This window comes from Nomascus leucogenys, chromosome 20, assembly GCF_006542625.1.
Source record: "Nomascus leucogenys isolate Asia chromosome 20, Asia_NLE_v1, whole genome shotgun sequence".
Lineage (NCBI taxonomy): Eukaryota > Metazoa > Chordata > Mammalia > Primates > Hylobatidae > Nomascus > Nomascus leucogenys.
In genome coordinates, this window is record NC_044400.1 from 27,363,539 (window position 1) to 27,383,758 (window position 20,220).

Here is a 20,220-nt window from a genome sequence, read left to right on the forward strand (position 1 = left end):
GAGATGGGAGGATGGTTGGAGCCTGGGTGGCAGAAGTTGCAGTGAGCTGAGAATGTGCCACTGTACTCTAGCCTGGGCGATAGAGCTTTGTCTCAAAAAACAAAAATGTATCTTGTATTGCAGGTTGGATTTCATTAAAACCTCCAACGTGAATAATCTGGGAATATCTATTTATAGCAATGTTAAGGCACGTAACTTTTAACCCAAAATGTCAACTTCTGGGAATTTATTCATATACGTGCAAACATAATATATTATAGAATTATTCTTTGCAGCATTGTTTATAAAAGCAAAAGATTAGATAAAACTAAATGTTCATCAATAGAGGACTCAGGAAATCATGATATGCCATACAACAGCATACTATTCAGTCATACTATTCATTAAAAAAAAAAACGAGGAAGTCTTCAACGTACTCACATAGAATGATTTCCAAGATATATGAAGTTTAAAAAAAGCAAAATGCGGCCAGACATGGTGGCTCATGCCTGTAAACCCAACACTTTGGGAGGCCGAGGTTGGCGGATCACCTAAGGTCGGGAATTCAAGACTAGCCTGACCAACATGCAGAAACCTCGTCTCTACTAAAAATACAAAATTAGCTACGCATGGTGGTGCATGCCTGTAATCCTAGCTATAAGGGAGGCTGAGACAGGAGAATCACTTGAACCTGGGAGGTGGAGGTTGTGGTGAGCTGAGATTGCACCACTGCACTCTACCCTGGGCAACAAGAGCGAAACTCCGTATCAGGAAAAAAAAAAAAAAAAAGCAAAATGCAAAAGTAGTCTATAATCAGCCACGAACTGTACAAAAACAGAGGGAGGTGTGTGTGTGTGTATATATATATGTATATATGTATGTGTGTGTGTGTGTGTATATATATATATATAGGCTTTTTTTCATGAATATAATTAATAACATTGGTGACTCCAGGGAAAGAAATTGGGTGGATGGCAGACAAGCTAGGAGAGAAACTTAAATTTTTAATTCATGTGTATATATTACCTGTTCAAAAAAAAGTTTATAATAGAAAAATTTCATGCATTTAACTAATAGTCCTATTTCTCACTCTACACAATTTAAGCAAGACGAAACGAATTCTTATATAACTATAACACATTCACATTCACTCATAATAAAAAGAGATACAAGTATATCCCCCAGATACCTTCTTAAAACTTCTATGTTCAATAATGCACATAATAAACTTGTAACTGCAATTCAAAATATTAATAATGGCATCACTATTCAGAAGCAAATACAATAGCTACAAGTTTCCTAAAAGAACAACGTCTAACCCCTGCCCCGCAAATTCCAAAACTGAATCACTGACCAGTTTATAATTCAAGTAAGGATCTGAAAATACAAGAGTCCTGATTTCATCAACATCTAGGACTCCCCACAACGTTAGTTTCAAACAGCCTTCTTCTCTCAGCAAGAGTGCTTTCTTGCCTCTTATCTGTAGCCACTTCTCAAAATGAGAACATGACATTACTATAGCCAAAAGTCAATCTCCTTGTCTCATGGTCACAAGCTAGGTCCCCAGCCAACACTGCTCTCTCAAAAATGGAAGACAACAAAACAGGGCCAGGCGTGGTGGCTCATGCCTGTAATCCCAGCACTTTGGGAGGCCGAGGCGAGTGGATCATGAGGTCAGGAGATCGAGACCATCCTGGCTAACACGGTGAAACCCCGTCTCTACTAAAAATAAAAAAAAATTAGCCAGGCATGGTGGCGGACACCTGTAGTCCCCACTACTCGGTAGGCTGAGGCAGGAGAATGGTGTGAACGTGGGAGGCAAAGCTTGCAGTGAATCCCACTGCACTCCAGCCTGGGCGACAGAGCGAGACTCCCTCTCAAAAAAAAAAAAAAAAAAACGGACCCCAGAGTACCCACAAGGAGAGTGTGCACCTGGTTCATGGCCTCACATCCTTCAGGCCAAAATACGAAGGAGCCACATCTCTTTCCCCAGCCCCAGATTAGGATCCCATCCCTCTTCAATTTTCCCATAGTAGCACGCTTAATACACAGAATAATAACCATTACTTGTCTGCCTTCCCTCTTAGGCATGGAGTTCCTTGGGAACAAGGCTTGAAAGCCTTTCTCTCTGCCCTTAAACATAACAGCAAAGTTTGCTGAATGATGATTTTGATCAAGTTACACAGTTTGTTCAATCTCTAGTAATTACCTAGGATATACCCTAGAATAACGCTTTTATTTTAATGTCAGCAGTTTCATTAAAGACTCTCTGTTTTTAGGCCCATTTCTTATTAATGCCTTGTGTACACCCTTTCTGCATCACCTCCAGTCTCCCTACCCCACCCCAAAAGAGGTCTAGTAACCAGATAATTACAATGAGATGTTTCTAATCTCCCAGTGCTTAGTCATTCTTTCATGACTCCATAAAATCAGTAACTCTACAATTAAACTAAATACTGTCCCTTTGTCCAAACAAATCCTCCTTTGGCCACTTCAGAAATCTACTGCATGTTCTGAAAAGAAAGACAGAATGGCAAGCTTTTCCCACTATGTTTACTTTAGAAACGCAGTCACAGACCACAGGAAATCTGCCTGGCACACCAATCACTGCCAACAGGTACGCTCAATCAGCAGTAAGCCCAGACAGCTCACATTGAGAGCATTTTTTAGAGGGCCACCTTCCTCAGAATAGGATCCCACGCCTGGAGGGTAATTTATTAAATGAAAAGAATGCTGCTTCTGTCAAACTTTTTAGACAAAAGATATGCACAAAAGTATAGCAATAGCTATAGATTCAGATACATACCAGCCCAACCTCTTCATAAAGAAAGATGGAGGTAGTAAAAGATAGTTTGCATCCCTCCTTCCTACTCTCCCTGGCATAAATCATGCTTCCTACTAAGGGAGTTTAACTCTTGTTAAATCACTCTCTTAGAGAGCTAGGCACTGTGGCTCACTCCTACAATCCAGTCCCAGTACTTTAGGAGGCCCAGGAGGGAGGATCACTTGAAGCCAAGAGTTCTAGGCAGCAGTAAGCTATGATCACACACCACACTGAACTCCAACCTGGGCAACAAAGCGAGATTGTGTCTTTAAAAAAAAAGAAAAGAAAGAAAATGACTCTGTTGATTGACAATTATCTGGAAAGCATATGAAATACTGTATTTACTCTGGCCTCTCTGATGTTGTTATGCTGCTTGGAACTAAAGAGAGTAAAATAATTCCTTCCTTTGTTTCCACTGTTAATAATAAATGTCTTCTAAAAAAGACAATAGATGAATAACCAACACCTCAGATAATAAAAGTGTTTACATAACAAGATACTAAGAAATACCTTAAGAGTCAAAATTTACTGGAAAACAAAAAGCAAAGGCCAACCTTCAAGCTGAATCTTCCCCTTCCCTGACATCTGGACTGTAGATTACAAAATGGACTCCCCAGGGAGGTCTGATCTCTTAGGGAAAGTAACATCAGCCACTACCAAACACTAAAAAGGGTGATGGTGGGAAATATGATAATACAGATTCAGAGAGAAAGATCAGAAACTTCACTAGTTAACTTTTGGAATTTCTAGACAAGAATCTTCTAATGCTGTTTAATTTTTTGTTAGAAAAGTAATACATACTCATCGCTCAAACTCTAATTTTTGAAACTAAGCATTTGTCAAAAATGAAAAGGCAAGATCTAGACATACAAAATAACCTCTGAAATGAGTATATTTCTCAATTCAAAATTCAGTTACCAGAATCTTAAATAGCTAATTAACAAATTTTCAGGCCAGGCACAGTGGCTCATGCCTGTTATCCCAACCCTTTGGGAGGCACAGGCAGGCACACTGCTTGAGCCCAGGAGTTTGAGATCAACCTGAGCAATATAATGAGACCTTGTTTCTAAAAAAATAATAAATTTTGAGGCCGGGCGCAGTGGCTCATGCCTGTAATCCCAGCACTTTGGGAGGCTAAGGCAGGTGGATCACAAGGTCAGGAGTTCAAGACGAACCTGGTCAAGATGGCGAAACCCTGTCTCTACTAAAAATACAAAACTTAGCTGGGCACAGCACAGGCGCCTGTAATCCTAGCTACTCGGGAGGCTGAGGCAGGAGAATCGCTTGAACTCGTGGGGTGGAGATTACAGTGGGCCGAGATTGCGCCACTGCACTCCAACCTGGGTGACAAAGTGAGACTCCATTTCAAAAAATAATAATAATACAATAATAATAATAATAAATTTTAGGGTGGGCGCAGTGGCTCATGCCTGTAATCCCAACACTTTGGGAGGCCGAGGCGGGTGGCTCACCTGAGGTCAGGAGTTCGAGACCAGCCTGACCAATATGCTGAAACCCCATCTCTACTAAAAAAATACAAAATTAGCAGAATGAGGTGGCTCATGCCTGTAATCCCAGCTACTCAGGAGGCTGAGGCATGAGAATCGCTTGAACACAGGAGGCGGAGGTTGCAGTGAGCCAAGATCACACCACTGCACTCCAGCCTGGGCAACAACAGCAGAACTCCGTCTCAAAAAAAAAACAATAATAATAATAAATTTTTTTAAAAATTTCAGACATCCATAAAATGAGCCACATATCATGCTACCTAACTAGAGCTTACCCAAATACCATGTGTCACACACAAAAAAGTCCTAAGGCATTGGAAAGATCAAGATACTATTGTCAATCCCTACATTTGGTAAAATGACTTAAAAGGACCTGAGTAAAAAACTTTGAAGAACTTTTTAATACACCAACCAGTAATTTTTTAAGAATGATTTTCTGCAACTACCCCAAATGTATTCACATAGATCTATGTTCAGCTTCACAATTCGGTCAGTATAGGTTAAGCATACCACCTGTATGGTACTAGACTAGGCACCAGAGTGATGTCCTCTCCTCAAGAGAAAAGGAAATTGAGAAAGAAAGAAATAGAACATATACTCTCCTACCCCAAAGGTCCTTACAATCTGTTTTTGGGACACAAACTATTTAAAAGTTAAATAACAACACAAAGTTAAAAGAAAGGAGGGGAATTCATATTTATTAAGTGCCTCATATATCAAGCAGCAACACAATAACACACACAAAACATCCACATCTCCTGTTTTGAGGGAAGAAAATAAGGAAAGAGGAGGAGGTTGAGTGAATAGGAAATGAAGTCAAAAACCCAAAGCAAACTATAAATGCCACTCAGGGATACAGAAAATAAGTAATTAAAACATTTATATTGGTCTTCAACAAATGGTGCTAGGACAACTGGCTATCTACATGAAAAAAAAAAAAAAGAAGTCAGACCCCCTACCTCACACCATGTACAAAAATTAACTCAAAGTGGATCAAGGACCTCAAAGTCAGAGCTAAAATTATAAAATCTTAGAGGAAAACATAGGGATAAATCTTCACTACTTTGAATTTGGCAATAAATTCTTATATATGCTAACATAAACACAAAGCTTAAAAAAAAATTTAGGCTGGCGTGGTGGCTCATGCCTATGATTATAGGCAGCACTTTGGGAAGCCAAGGCAGGTGGACCACCTGAGGTGAAACGTTTCAGACCAGCCTGGCCAACATGTTGAAACTCCATCTCTATGAAAAATACAAAAATTAGCCAGGAATGGTGGTGCATGCCTGTAATCTCAGTTACTCACAAGGCTGAGGCAGGAGAATGGCTTGAACCCAGGAGGCAGAGGTTGCAGTGAGCTGAGATTGTGCCACCACATCCTAGCCTGGGTGACAGAGTGAGACTCCATCTCAAAAAAAAAAAGAATTTAAAAACTTTTTTAAGAAAAAAAGAATGTTTCCTATAAGAGATAACTTTAAAAAGAATAAAAAACAAAAAAGGAGATAACACAAGCAACAAAAGAGGACATTATCAAGAAAGTAAAAAGACAACCTACCCAGTGTGAGAAAATATTTGCAAATCATATATCTGACAAAGGACTTGCAACCAGAAGATATAAATCAATCGTAAAACTCAAAAACAAAAAGGCAAACAATCCAATTTAAAAATAAGAAACAGACTTGAACAGACATTTCTCCAAAAAAGACATACAAATGACCAATAAACACATGAAAAGATGCCTAACAACTTAGTCATTAGGAAAATGAAAATCAAAACCAAATTAAGATACTACTTATATTATAGAATGGTTATAATAAAAATAAAAATTAAAAGAAAAACACAGAAAATGATATGTGTTGGTGAGAATGTGGAGAAATTGGAACCCTTGTACATTGCTAGTCAGAATGTAAAATGGTACAGCCACTGTGAAAAACAGTTCAGCAACTGCTCCAGAAAGTTACAACACAGAATCACCCAAATGACCCAACAATTCCACTCCAAGGTATATACCCAAAAGAAATGAAAACAGAGATTCAAACAGATATTGTACAATAGTGTTCACTGCACCATTATTCACAATAGCCAAAGAGCAGAAACAAGCCAACGTCCACCAACAAATTAATGGATAAACAAAATGTGGTATATCCATACAATAGAACATTACTCAGCAATAAAAAAAAGAATGGTGTCTTTTTTCTTTTTTTTTTTTTTTTTTTTTTTTTTTGAGACAGAGTTTTGCTCTTTTTGCCAAGACTGGAGTGCAGTGGCATGATCTTGGCTCACTGCAACCTCCGCCTCCCAGGCTCAAGCAATTCTCCTGCCTCAGTCTCCCAAGTAGCCGGGATTACAGGCACACACCACCACACCCAGCTAATTTTTTGTATTTTTAGTAGAGACAGGGTTTCACCATGTTGGTCAGGCTGGTCTTGAACTCCTGACCTCAGGTGATCCACCCGCCTTGGCCTCCCCAAATGCTGAGATTACAGGCATGAGCCACCGTGCCCAGCCAAGAATGGAGTTCTAATACATGCTACGACACAAATAAACTTTGAAAACATTGTGCAAATGGGGCCAGGCGCGGTGGCTCAAGCCTGTAATCCCAGCACTTTGGGAGGCTGAGGCAGGCGGATCACGAGGTCAGGAGATCGAGACCATCCTGGTTAACACAGTGAAACCCATCTCTACTAAAAATACAAAAAATTAGCCGGGCGTTGTAGCGGGCGCCTGTAGTCCCAGCTACTTGGGAGGCTGAGGCAGGAGAATGGTGTGAACCCGGGAGGCGGAGCTTGCTGTGAGCCGAGATTGCGCCACTGCACTCCAGCCTGGGCGACACAGCAAGACTCTGTCTCAAAAAAAAAAAAAAAACACAACAACAACAACAACAAAACACTGTGCAAATGAAATAAGCCAGTCACAAAAGGAAAATATTGTATGATTCCATTTATATGAAATATCCAGAATAGGCAAATCCATTGAGTCAGAAAATAGATCAGAGGTTACTAGGTGCTGGGAGACAGAGGAATGGGGAGTTATTGCTTAATGGCTACAGAGTTTCTATTTGGGATGATGGAAAAGATTTGGAAACAGATTATGGCAATGGTGGCACAATAGCATTAATGTAATTAATGCCACTTAATTGCATACTTAATAATGGTTTAGGCCAGGTGCGGTGGCTCACGCCTGTAATCCCAGCACTTTGGGAGGGGAACAAAGCAGGCAGATCACCTGAGGTCAGGAGTTCAAGACCAGCCTGGCCAACATGGAGAAACCCTGTCTCTACTAAAAATACAAAATTAGCCAGGCGTGCTGACGCATGCCTGTAATCTCAGCTACTCGGGAGGTTGAGGCAGGAAAATCACTTGAACGCAGGAGGCAGAGGTTGCAGTGAGCCAAGATTGCACCATGGCACTCCAGCCTGGGCAACAAGAGGGAAACTCCATCTCAAAAAAAAAGGATTATAAATCACGCTACTATAAAGACACATGCACACGTATGTTTATTGGGGCACTATTCACAACAAAGACTTGGAACCAACCCAAATGTCCATCAATGACAGACTGGATTAAGCAAATGTGGCACATATATACCATGGAATACTATGCAGCCATAAAAAAGGATGGGTTCATGTCCTTTGTAGGGACACGGATGAAGCTGGAAACCATCATTCTGAGCAAACTACCGCAAGGACAGAAAACCAAACACCGCATGTTCTCACTCATAGGTGGGAATTGAACAATGAGAACACTTGGACACAGGGTGGGGAACATCACACACTGGGGTCTGTCGTGGGGTAGGGGGCGGGGGGAGGAATAGCATTGGGAGAAATACCTAATGTAAATGACAGGCTGATGGGTGCAGACGGCCAACATGGCACATGTATAACTATGTAACGAGCCTGCACGTTGTGCACATGTACCCTGGAACTTAAAGTATAATACAAAAAAAAGGTTTAAATGGACAATTTTATGTTATGTATATTTTATTACAATAAAACACTTGAAAGAAAAAAAAAACTTTATCAGGTCTTCAGTTATCTGGATTGTCTAAGGTTAGATTTCATATCAGGAGCTCAAATCTAAAAAGGACTGTACAGTCATCTGATCTAATCCTCGTGGAAACCCTAGTGGGAAGTCTGCATCTCTACATCCCTCCTGACTAGTGAGTGGTTTCCAGATGCTGCCAGATAGTGGCAGCAGACCTTTCCCCAAGGCAGCCCACTGACCTTCATGAAGGAAGAACAACCTGAGCTGGGAAAAAAAAAAAATGGGATAAATGAAAAGCATGCTGAAGGTTTTAAAAGCCAAATTCTGCTATTCTGCAGGTGTGTGACAATGAACAAATTATTCAACTTCTCGAAGTCTCTGCTTTCTCTCATTATAAAATGACAATAGCACCTGCTTTAAATGTTACTGTAAGAATTGGCAGAAGTATACCTCTAGCACCCATCCAACTGCCTGGCAAATGGTGAGTGTCCTATCCATGGTAATTGCTAGTGTGACAATAGGTCTATGTCCCTCCTTTCAACCAACCAAAGGCTGAGCAGGATATGGCCTGGGCTGGGAGAACACTATGACTTACCAGAACTTAAATAAAACAGCCACCAGCACCACAGAAAAACATCAGAGAAGGAGCTGTTTTTATGCAGTTCAACTCTCTTAGGAAAGACTGGCTTATTGTTCCAAGAACGAACCCAGCTACTCTTCATTTAGGAAGGCACTGCTACACAATTCATTCTCTCTATACAACAGGCCTCTGTTAGCATGTCTGGGCTACTGTTCGTAACAGAGTCTGCCTCTACCCACAGGAAAGACACAGTGAAGAAAATTCGCTAAAAGGTAGTCCCCAGAGGCTGCTCTCAAACTTGTGTAGCCCCAGAAGCACTTGGGGAACCTGTTAAAAAAAAAAAAAACAGGTATCACCCACACCCACAGACATTCTGATTACTAAATATTTTACACAGGAGCCTAGCACACAACTGTTTAAAGAAACACTAGAAGGCAGGCCACAAAAATGTAATAAGATCACATTCTGATGTGGACAACTACAACAATCTGTCCCACAAAGCAAAGGCTGCATTTTCCTCTATGCCCATCTAGAAATGGAATAGTTTTGGTCATGCCAGACAGGATTGGAAACCAAGGAAGTTACAGAGACCACCTGCATGTAATACCCAATGTGAGTTTCATACAGTTTCGTCATACTGAAGGCCCTCATGATTGCTTATTCTTTTTTAAAATAAACACAAAAAGTAATGAAAAATAAAAATAATGTACCAGCTACACCTCATATAATAGCAAAAAATATACTTAAATTATATTCACCAGAAGTTGGTAACATTTTTGTGAAACCAACACATTCTTAGATTGCTGGGAAAATTACTAAATGGTACAAATTTTTGGTTAGCCAGTGGCAATACATATTAAAAGTCATAAATATGAGGCTGGATGTGCTGGTGTGCACCTACAGTCCCAGCTACTCAGGAGGCTGAGGTGGGAGGATCACTGAGCCCAGGAGTTCAAGTAGCCTAGGCAACACAGTAAGACCCTGCCTCTTTAAAAACAGAAAAAAAGGTCATAAATACCCTTCAATTCAATAATCTCACTTATTTGAATTTATCCTAAGGGAATAACACAAGAGAAACTATACAAAAAAGACAGTCACTATTGGATTACATATAATAAAAAAAAAAAAGATAACTACTCAGACACAGTGGCTCATGCCTATAATCCCAGCACTTTGGGACGGTGAGGCAGGAGGATTGCTTGAGTCCAGGAGTTTGAGACCAGCCTGGGCAACATAGTGGGACCCTGCGTCTACAAAAAATACAAAAATTAGCAAGGGTGGTGGCGCACACCTGGCTAAACCCAGCTACTCAGGAGGCTGAGGTGGAAGGTCAAGGCTGCAGTAAGCCATGATCATACCACCACACTCCACCCTGGGTGACAAAGCAGGTATCTTTTTGCTAAAAAAAAAAAAAAAAAAAAAAAAAAAAAAAAAAGAAAAAAGAAAATCTTCATGTCAAAACTCTCAGGCCAGGTGCAGTGGTTCACACCTGTAATCCCAGCCTTTGGGAGGCTGAGGCAGGTGGACCACTTGAGGTCAGGAGTTCAAGACCAGCCTGGCCAACATGGTGAAACCCGTATCTACTAAAAATACAACAATGAGCCAGGCGTGGTGGCGCACACCTGTAATCTCAGCTACGTGGGAGGCTGAGGCAGGAGAATCGCTTGAATCTGGGAGGCGGAGGTTGCAGTAAGCTGAGATCAGGCCACTTCACTCCAGCCTGGGCGTCAGAGTGAGACCCTGTCCCAAAAAAAATCTCAAACAGTTTACCAAAATTTGCCATATTAACTCAAAATGACAAAGCTATTAAAACTTAAAATTATATATACTATGTAATTATAAGAAAACCATTCATAAAACATGCAAGACCTAAAATTACTTACAAAAAGAATGGACACATGGACAGTCTCAAAGAGTGATATATCGGGAAGTAATAGCTCGTGTTGAAATGGTTTGATGTGGTTTTCCTCCACTGGTCTCTCAACTTTCCATATTATTGCTACATTATTGTAGTAAGACTATAAATAAATTTAACTGATTCTGCCTGGAGAGTTCATTGGACAGCAGTGAGGGAAAGTCCTATACTGACCTCAGCTATCCTGAATGAAGACAGGCTCACCTAAACGCACCATGCTATCAGATGGCCACAAGGCCAGTTCTAGATTTCTGTCCCCAAAAGATCAATCTTAACAGATACACAAAAATATAAAACCTTGAATTTACTTTTCTTCCTTTCTTTTCTTTAAATACTCTAAAAGTAGTATTTTTCTAAAAGCAAGTATACACGCACTAAAGGAAAGGAGGAAATTGATTTGACAGCTATTGGCATGGCAAAAAGACTAGAAGACTTCATGAGCCACAACTTCAATACAAGCCAAGATGATGTAGCTAGGAAACAGTGTGGTTCACATGAAAAGGACATTAAGCTGAGAGACAGAAGGCCCAGTTCTCATTACAGATCAATCAGGGTGAATTTCATTTGCAGGCCTTGATTTCTCATCTGCAAATTGATAGGATCATGATGCTATCTCCCCTACCCATCTCATAGGACTTGGAAGGGAACAAAGATTATGACTGTAAAAGGGCATTAAAAATCATTTTTGTCTTTTAAATCTGGCACAGTGTGTGGAAGGATACATTCCAAACTGGTAAGTGGGTGTTTCTCCAGGAGTCTGAAATTGGGAGCCATGCCTTTACCTGTATCTGCATTGTTTGAATCTTTCAGGAACATCTATTCATCTATTACTTGGGGAATTTTAAAATTTTAATTTGTAAAAGCTAATGATATCATGAATGCAAAGCGCAGAGTTCTCCACCTCTGGGTCATCTAAGAACCATCTAGAGACTGTTAAAACTGTGGCTACCCAGGTCCCATACAAACTCTCTGGGTGGAAGATAATAAAATAAGGCCAGGGTACTTGTATTTTAACAAGGTCCCAAAGAGATTCCAGTGACTTGATTACTGCAACTACTGCTACATGGTTATTAACTCCTACCATGTATTACCCACTTAACACGTACCAGTCACTATCCTCAACACTTTACACGTATTATCTCATTTAATCCTGACAACAACCTATAGGTAGGTGCTACAATTAACACTGCCCTCCCCTCACCCTCATTTTACAGATGAAAACACTAAAATATTGATATTATTTAACTGGCCTAAAATCACAGCACTTGTAAGTGGCAGAGCCAGAACGCACAAGGAAATTTGAAAATCGTTGATTCAGTTTCCTAACCTAAGAAAACAGCTGTATATTTTGGTAAGGTCATATCTTCTGTTTTGTTTCAGACACTGCATTTAAAGGACATTAAAAACAAACAAACAAAAAAAAAAAAACAATAAAAAAAAACAATGGCCGGGGGCGGTGGGTCACGCCTGCAATCCCAGCACTTTGGGAGGCGGAGGAAGGCAGATCACCTGAGGTCAGGAGTTTGAGATCAGCCTGGCCCAACATGGTAAAACCCCGTCTCTACTAGAAATACAACAAAAATTAGCCAGGCGTGTGCCATCACGCCTGTAGTCCCAAGCTACTCAGGAGGCTGAGGCAGGAGAATTGCTTGAACCTGGGAGATGGATGCTGCAGTGAGCCGACATCACGCCACTGCACTCCAGGCTTGGCGACAGAGCAAGACTCCGTCTTGGGGGCCGGTGAGGGGGAACAGTTAGGCCAGGCTTCCTAGCATTTTGGTAGGCCAAGGCAGGAGGATCACTTGAGCCCAGGAGTTCGAGACCTGCATGGGCAACATGGCGAGCCCCTATCTCTACAAAACACTTCTAAAACAAAATTTAGAAAATTAGCCAGGTGTGGTGGTGCATGCCTGTAGTCCCAGCTACTCAAGAAGCTGAAGTAGGAGGATTGATTAAGTCCAGAATGTCAAGGCTGCAGTGAGCCGTGACCATGCCACTGCACTCCAGCTTGAGCAACAGAGCAAAACTGTCTCAAAAAAAAAAAAAAAAGAGTTGCCTAAAGAAAGCATGGTGAGCCATATCAAACCAGGAAAGGACTAACGATTTAGGGCTGTTTGCATACTTTCATTATAACCAGCCATCGATTCATGTTATTGTCTCCCTAAGTAGACTGCAAGCTCCTGAAGTGCAGGGGCCATGGACGTCTCTTCAACTGTACCCTCTTGGTACCTGGTGCTCAATTCAAGAGAGAGTTTAATAAGTAAATTAATCAATAAGCCTAGAAATGTGATATCTGTCATGGGAAATGTGAAGTGCTATTACGTGAAGAAGAAACAGACTTAATTCAGGTTCCTTCAGGAAGTATAACTAAGGTCAATAGGTGAAAGGGAGGGAGCAGACTGTAGTAGTAATCTAAAAACATTTCTGGCAACCAAGACCTGTCCAGGGACAGATGCCTGCAGTTTGACACTGATGATCAGAATGTAGCAAACATAAGGAAGGATGCTGGACTACTGAGCCTCTAACAACTCCTCCAAAGCTCAAATTCTATTAGTCTACATTAGGATACATTTGTTTATTCTTTCATACATTCTACAGTTTCCATTAGTTATACAAGTCACTTAGTAAGCAACAGAGGACACGCAATGTGTTCTACAAACTCCCTGTGCCCTCAAGGATCTAGAGAAGAGTAAATGCACAAGAGTGAATCTAAGCAAGCAGGAAGGTAATATATATAACAGGAAGCAGCAAGGAGTGAGGAAACTTCCAGGCAGGAAACAAGACAGAAGTTAACAAAGGTGTTATGGAAGAAACGTCACCATTTGAGCACACCTAAGCTAGATCTTTAGAATCTATGAGGGGAGGTGGGATGAGGGCTGTCATAAGAATTTGAGGAGGAAAATCATTGTGTGGCAGTAATGGTCTGGGCATAAAGGCGGCAGAAAAGCCGTGGGGAGGTGAAGCACAAGCTAGAAACAAGCAGTAAATGCCGGCATTTTAGAAGTCATTTAGTCAAACACATATACCCATACTTTGTCGATGATGCCCCGCTGGCAATGGGTAAAAAAGTTAGTTCATTTTTTAAAATTACATCTTACAAACCAAAAACTATATCATCGATGATTTCTACTTCACTTAGTTTTTGTTTTTAAGACTAACAGATCCTTCCTTTGTTTTGTTTTTGTTTTTAGACAGGGTCTCCCTCTGTCATCCAAGCTATAGTGCAGTGGCATGATTTTGGCTCACCGTAGCCTCAGCCTCCCAGACTCAGGAGATCCTCCCACCTCATCCCCCCAGGTAGCTGGGACTACAGGTGCACACCACTATCCCCAGCTAATTTTTGTATTTTTTGTAGAGACACAGGGTTTCACCATGTTGCCCAGGTTGGTCTCAAACTCCATGTGACCCGCCCGCCTTGGCCTCCCAAAATGCTAGCATTACAGATGTAAGCCACTGCACCCAGCCTCTTCTCGTTTCCTAGGAAATCTTTTAAATGTTCTGTTTTTAAACATTTAAGTTTTACTTCTGTCTACTATTTCCACTATTTGACAACTAGATTTAGTTACCAAAAATGACAGTTTCAGTAACTCAGTTGAACCTAACATTTGTAATCACTTAAATGTTTATATTTACCAATAGTACTACCAAATAAAAAAAAATCTAAAAATTATTAAGTAGAAGATTATTAAGAATAGATGGGTCTCAAACAATAAATTTAAGTCTCAGGCCCAAGAAGCCATCTCATTCAACTTATAAATCAAGACACTAAGCTACTTAAGAAAATAAACAAGACGGCCGGGCGCGGTGGCTCACGCTTGTAATCCCAGCACTTTGGGAGGCCGAGGCGGGCGGATCACGAGGTCAGGAGATCCAGACCACGGTGAAACCCCGTCTCTACTAAAAAATACAAAAAATTAGCCGGGCGTGGTGGCGGGCGCCTGTAGTCCCAGCTACTCGGAGAGGCTGAGGCAGGAGAATGGCGTGAACCCGGGAGGCGGAGCTTGCAGTGAGCCGAGACTGCGCCACTGCACTCCAGCCTGGGCGACAGAGCGAGACTCCGCCTCAAGAAAAAAAAAAAAAAAAAAAAAAAGAAAATAAACAAGACGGAAGCAAAAAAATCTAAATCTAGGCCGGGCACGGTGGCTCACGCCTGTAATCCCAGCACTTTGGGAGGCCAAGGCAGGCAGATCATGAGGTCAGGAGATCGAGGCCATCCTGGCTAACACGGTGAAACCCCGTCTCTACTAAAAAAATGCAAAAAAAAATAGCAAAGCATGGTGGTGGGCACCTGTAGTCCCAGCTACTTGGGAGGCTGAGGGAGGAGAATAGCGTGAACCCGGGAGGCGGAGCTTGCAGTGAGCCCAGATCACGCCACTGCATTCCAGCCTGGGTAACACAGCAAGACTCCATCTCAAAAAAAAAAAAAAAATCTAAATCTAAAACCAGTAAACACAGGCCGAGCACGATTGCTCACGCCTGTAATCCTAGCACTTTGGGAGGCCAAGGCTGGCGGATCACCGGAGGTCAGGAGTTCAAGACCAGCCTGGCCAACATGGTGAAATGCTGTCTCTACTAAAAATACAAAAATTAGCTGGGCATGGTTGTGGGTGCCTGTAATCCCAGCTACTCAGGCGGCTGAGGCAGAAGAATCGCTTGAACCCAGGAGGTGGAGGTTGCAGTGAGCTGAGATTGCACCATTGCACTTCAGCCTGGGTGACAAGAGTGAAACTGCTTCAAAAATAAAATTAAAAATAAATAATAAAACCAGTAAACAAAATATAACACACTTAAATGACAAACTTAATGTTCTTCTGGCCAATCATTTCTCAACATCCCTGTCAAACTATTTTAAGGGTCTGAAATCTTGCTCTATAAAAAGCAAGTTCCCATCATCTGAACTACACTTAAAGAGATTCTATCCCACTAGTTACTGAAGCCTAATACACCAGGCTCCAGTTTTACTTGCTATCAATTAAAAAAAAAGTTTACCTCTTTTACATAAATAAAGAATCTGTGGGTTAATTCAAAAGCCTGACATACTAGGAGATCTGGGTTTTCCGTTCTAACACAAATTTATGGTGCAAACTTAGCAAAAGCCTTTTCTGTATTTGCCAATTCAGTTGTAACACAGAGATACAATATTTGACACCTCCACCACCAACAAAGTCTCCTCTAAGGAGTCCTGACTTTGATTAACCTTACCTGGGAGAATTAAATGCTATGGCTGAAAACTCCTTCATAAAAACTAAAACTTTAGAAGTCTAAAAATGGTGTTACAAGGTAGCCCATAATAAACAATGAATTATAGAAACTGAGATTTCAGTAACAACTGCTAAAAAGGTGTATTAAACAATTTAACAAGATAACCAGATCATCAAAATTTAAATTTCTTAACAAATGTAAAAAATAAATAATATTCAGTACTCTGAGGCACTGTGCTACTTTTTATCTATATGGTCCCTACATCAATGTTGCTATTCTCCCAATCCCTTGATGAGCAAACGGAGCCAATATCCAGGATCCCTCATATCGAGAGGACTGTTATCGTCGTAAATAATCGTAGTAATAAAAACAATTTCTAATGCCAGAATCGAAAACGGACTGTGGCACCCAAGTAGGGTCCAAGGTACATGGCGGCATGAAACTATTTCTCGCTTCTGACTCTTCTGCATCACTGTCTCCCAAAGGACTAGAGAATCTGAAGCTCTCATTGCCACATCTACAAATTAAAGTATCATGTTTAAAGAGCTCACAGGTTCTACGAATGATCAGTATTTAATGAACGCACCCCACTACACAGAAACTCACCCAGCTGCAAACTCAGCTGCAAACTCACCACAGCGTGCTTTCAGACTCCACATTAATTTTTTTTTTATTTTAGAAACAAACAACTATTTTAAAAATATTATGTAATAATTTAAACTCTGGAAAGCCCCATACTCATCCCAGCAGCTCGGAAAACGGAAAGCAAAATTCGATTAGCTCCATTGTACCTAGCCAGGCTAACGTGCAAGATCACACACTCATCGTCGTCAGAGCGTCTCTGCCAATACTAAAGAACAACAAAGGCAAGTTGAGAAGTCTGCACAGGCTTAACTCAGCACTTGTTCGCTTTCCCAGCTTTAGAAAGAAGCTCTTCGAAGGCCCCGGGGACCAAGGGGACCTTGTGCATCCCATCAAGCCGGCCGCTCCGCTCGGCGCCGCTCGCGCAGCTTTTGTCTGGCCCGGTTGGGAGCCCAGGACGGGAGCCCGGGCCGCCCGCCTCCCGGCACCCCTTCTCTCTGGATCTTTCTCCACACCCATCACTCGCCGATGACTAGTTGTTGTGGGTTTCTCTCCCTCGCCCCCTCCCTTCCTTTCAAACGCGCCCCGGGCTCGCTGGCTTCTCCCACCCGGCAGCGGAGACTCCGGTTAGGAAGGGGGCCCGGGTGGGGTCTGGAAAAGGGAAACAGAGAGGGGCACACAAAGCCCGACTGACCCCACGGCCGATCCCCTCCCTCTGCAAAGCAGCCTGGGCTCAGCGACCTACTGGTTGGATAAACAACCCTCGCATCCCGCTCCTCGCCAGGCTCCCACCTTAGGGCCGCCCCATCCCCCCAAAGTGCACCCAAGAGCCGATGACAGCGCTGGACATCGCCCCCACCCAGACCCGGCGCCCGCCACTGCGCGGGAGGGGCCAGGGCCGCGGGAGGGCTGGGGTCTGACCCTCCGCCCCCTGACCGGGTACTTACAGCCCTGTTTTTCGTTACTGTTGCCGCTGCGGACCAGAGAGCCGCCGCCTTCTCCTCCACCCCAATGAGGTTAAGCGCTTGGTGCGGGGATTAAAAAAAAAAAAAAAAGAAAAAAAAAAAAAAAAAGACCGAGAGAGCAAGAGAGACGCCTAGGGCGCCTGCGCAGTGCGGTCACCCTTTTTCTTCTTACCGCCACCAACCCGGCTACACCATAGAGAGCGTAAACCGAGACCAGAGAGGCGGCTGCCTCTCTATGGTAACGCCCCGCGCAGGCGCCGGCCTGGCGGTATTAGGCTTCGCTGGCGTAAAGTCCCAGGGAGCTTTGCCCCTCACGGAGAACGTTAGTTGACCCTGATGGGGATCCGTAGGGTAAAGGTTTTGTTTGTTTTTTTTCTTTAAGGAAAAGGTGGCCCGAGTATGGTTAGGCCCCTTGGAAAGTTACGACAAAACTCGAGTTAGACAAGGAAGGTCGGAACTAAGTGGCCACAGCAACAATGCACCAGCAAGCAGGGAGCGTGATAGGAAGAGCTAAAGAGGAGTCGGGAAACCCTGGGTAAAAGTCGTCCAAGTGGAACTTCCTTTGGTCGGGGGTCTGATACTCGAAGGAAACGATCTTTCACTTCTGGGTTAGGGCGTCCGCCCACAGGGCGACTGCAATGAAGGAAACTGTGTCCTGCGGCTTCCCGTAACAGAGCTGTGTGTCCACGCTCCCTTTTCCGAGCAGGCGCGGACGCTTGTGCCGGAAGTAGGCTTGTTAACGGTTCTTTGCCTTTTGGGGAGGGGAGACAGCCCCGAGAAGGCTTCGGAGACCCTTGAGTCGGCCAGCGAGCAGGGTTTCTTACTTGAGCGCTTCCACAAATAAACGCTTCTTCGCTCCTCCGTCGCGTGCGTTTCCCTGGGATAATAAGTGGGAAAGTGGTGGCTTTTATTTTTTTGAGACAGGGTCTGACCGCCGTCGCCCAGACTGGATAGAGTGCAATGGCGCGATCACGGCTCACTGCAGCCTCGACTTCCCAGGCTCAGGTGATCCTCCTGCCTTAGCCTCCCGAGTAGCTGGAACTACAGGCGCGCACCACCACCCCCAACTACTTTTTGTATTTTTTTGTAGAGATGGGTTTCACCATGTTTCCCAGCCTTGTCTCAAACTCCTGACCTCAAGTGATCCGCCGTCTTGGGTCTTCAAAAGTGCTGGGAATGCAGAAGTGAGCCACCGCATCTGGCCCGGAAAGTGTTTTGGAGGGTAGAAAACTGCAAATTATAGGGCTGCCTTCAAGGATCCCGAAGGACCCACAGATTTGCCGCATCAGGCTCCTATGCGCGCCGGTAATTTGATGTGTTGAGATGCACTGCCCAGTGCGTTGTTTTTACTGGAGGAGCTTGTGTGCGGAGCTCCTTGCTAGTGTCATGTGTATGTGTTGGGATGGGAGAGAAGTGCAGGAGAACTATGAGATAATGCCCCCTGATCCTCAGGGTCTTAGGAGGTATGGTCGGAGAGGCTAAGCTAAAGCGTGAAGGCCATATGTAGGGCCTTCTGTGTAGTGCAGAAAAGGGAGAGGTATGTGGTTTGAAAGAATAGGGATGACATGGAGGATGCGACTCCTGGTTGGATCTATAAACTAATGTCTTTGGGACGAAAGCACATGCAACCTTTTGAAAATGGATGGGTGATAACGAAAGACCATTTCAGAGAAGAAACACCAGGGTGCAAAGGCTCAAGAGGCATACTGGAAGTACAGTGAAGAGAGCAATCTAACTGAAATGGGAAAAAAAGAAACAAAGAGTAAAAAGATTTGATGAGAAAGATGGAATCGATTTTTAAATTTTTTTATCTACACAACAAAATTTAGCATCTTAACCATTTTCGAGTGAATAATTCGTTAGTATTAAGTATATTTACCTTGTGCAGCCAGTCTCCAGAATTCTTTTCATCTTGCAAAACAAACCCCGCACCCATTAAACAATTTCTCATTCGCCATTTTCCAGCTAGCCTTGGTAACCTCCATTCTAGTTCTGTCTCTATGAATTTGACTACTTTAGGTACCTCATGTAAGTGATATCATACAGTATTTGTCTTTTTGCGACTGGCGTAGTTCACATAGCATAATCTCCTTGTGGTTTATCCATGTTGTAGCATGTGTCAGAATTTCCTTCCCTTTTAAGACTAAATAATATTCCACTGTATGTATATACCACCTGCGTTATTTCCACCTTTTGGCTATTGTGAATAATACTGCTTCAAACATGAGTGTACAAATAACCTTTCAAGATCCTTTTAGGCTGATACAGAGATAGTAAGTTATCTTGATTGTTCACTGTCAGTTACAGACCAAAGTCCTTGTTCTCCTTGTGCTCCACTTCTCACCACTGCACTTGGCTAGTCTTAAACAAAAAAAGAAAAACCCGGCCCGGCACGGTGGCTCACGCTTGTAATCCCAGCACTTTGGGAGGCCGAGGCGGGCGGATCACGAGGTCAGGAGATCGAGACCACGGTGAAACCCCGTCTCTACTAAAAATACAAAAAATTAGCCGGGCGTGGTGGCGGGCGCCTGTAGTCCCAGCTACTCAGAGAGGCTGAGCCAGGAGAATGGCATGAACCCGGGAGGCGGAGCTTGCAGTGAGCCGAGATTGCGCCACTGCACTCCAGCCTGGGCGACAGAGCAAGACTCCCTCTCAAAAAAAAAAAAAAAAAAAAAAAAAAGA

General features: G+C 42.9%; 1 protein-coding gene and 1 long non-coding RNA gene across 24 annotated transcripts in view; one reads left to right on the forward strand and one right to left on the reverse strand.

Annotated features, from left to right (window-relative positions):
• CLASP1 (cytoplasmic linker associated protein 1) overlaps window positions 1–17,613 on the reverse strand; it is a 301,555-nt gene extending 283,942 nt beyond the window's left edge. For 19 of the 23 annotated variants that reach the window (XM_030801424.1, XM_030801422.1, XM_030801427.1 and 16 more), the window contains exon 1: window positions 17,521–17,613. The gene's annotated coding sequence lies outside the window, so the exon portion shown is untranslated. Of the gene's footprint in view, window positions 1–17,267; window positions 17,359–17,520 lie in introns of those variants that run through there. The other 4 variants (XM_003277174.2, XM_003277179.2, XM_003277175.2 and 1 more) reach the window with 2 other exon arrangements.
• Window positions 17,614–18,150: 537 nt separating this feature from the next.
• Window positions 18,151–19,707, forward strand: LOC100597278. The gene is made up of 3 exons (XR_004027416.1): window positions 18,151–18,265; window positions 18,463–18,543; window positions 18,629–19,707. It is a non-coding gene; the product is annotated as an uncharacterized LOC100597278 (long non-coding RNA).
• Window positions 19,708–20,220: the final 513 nt, after the last annotated feature.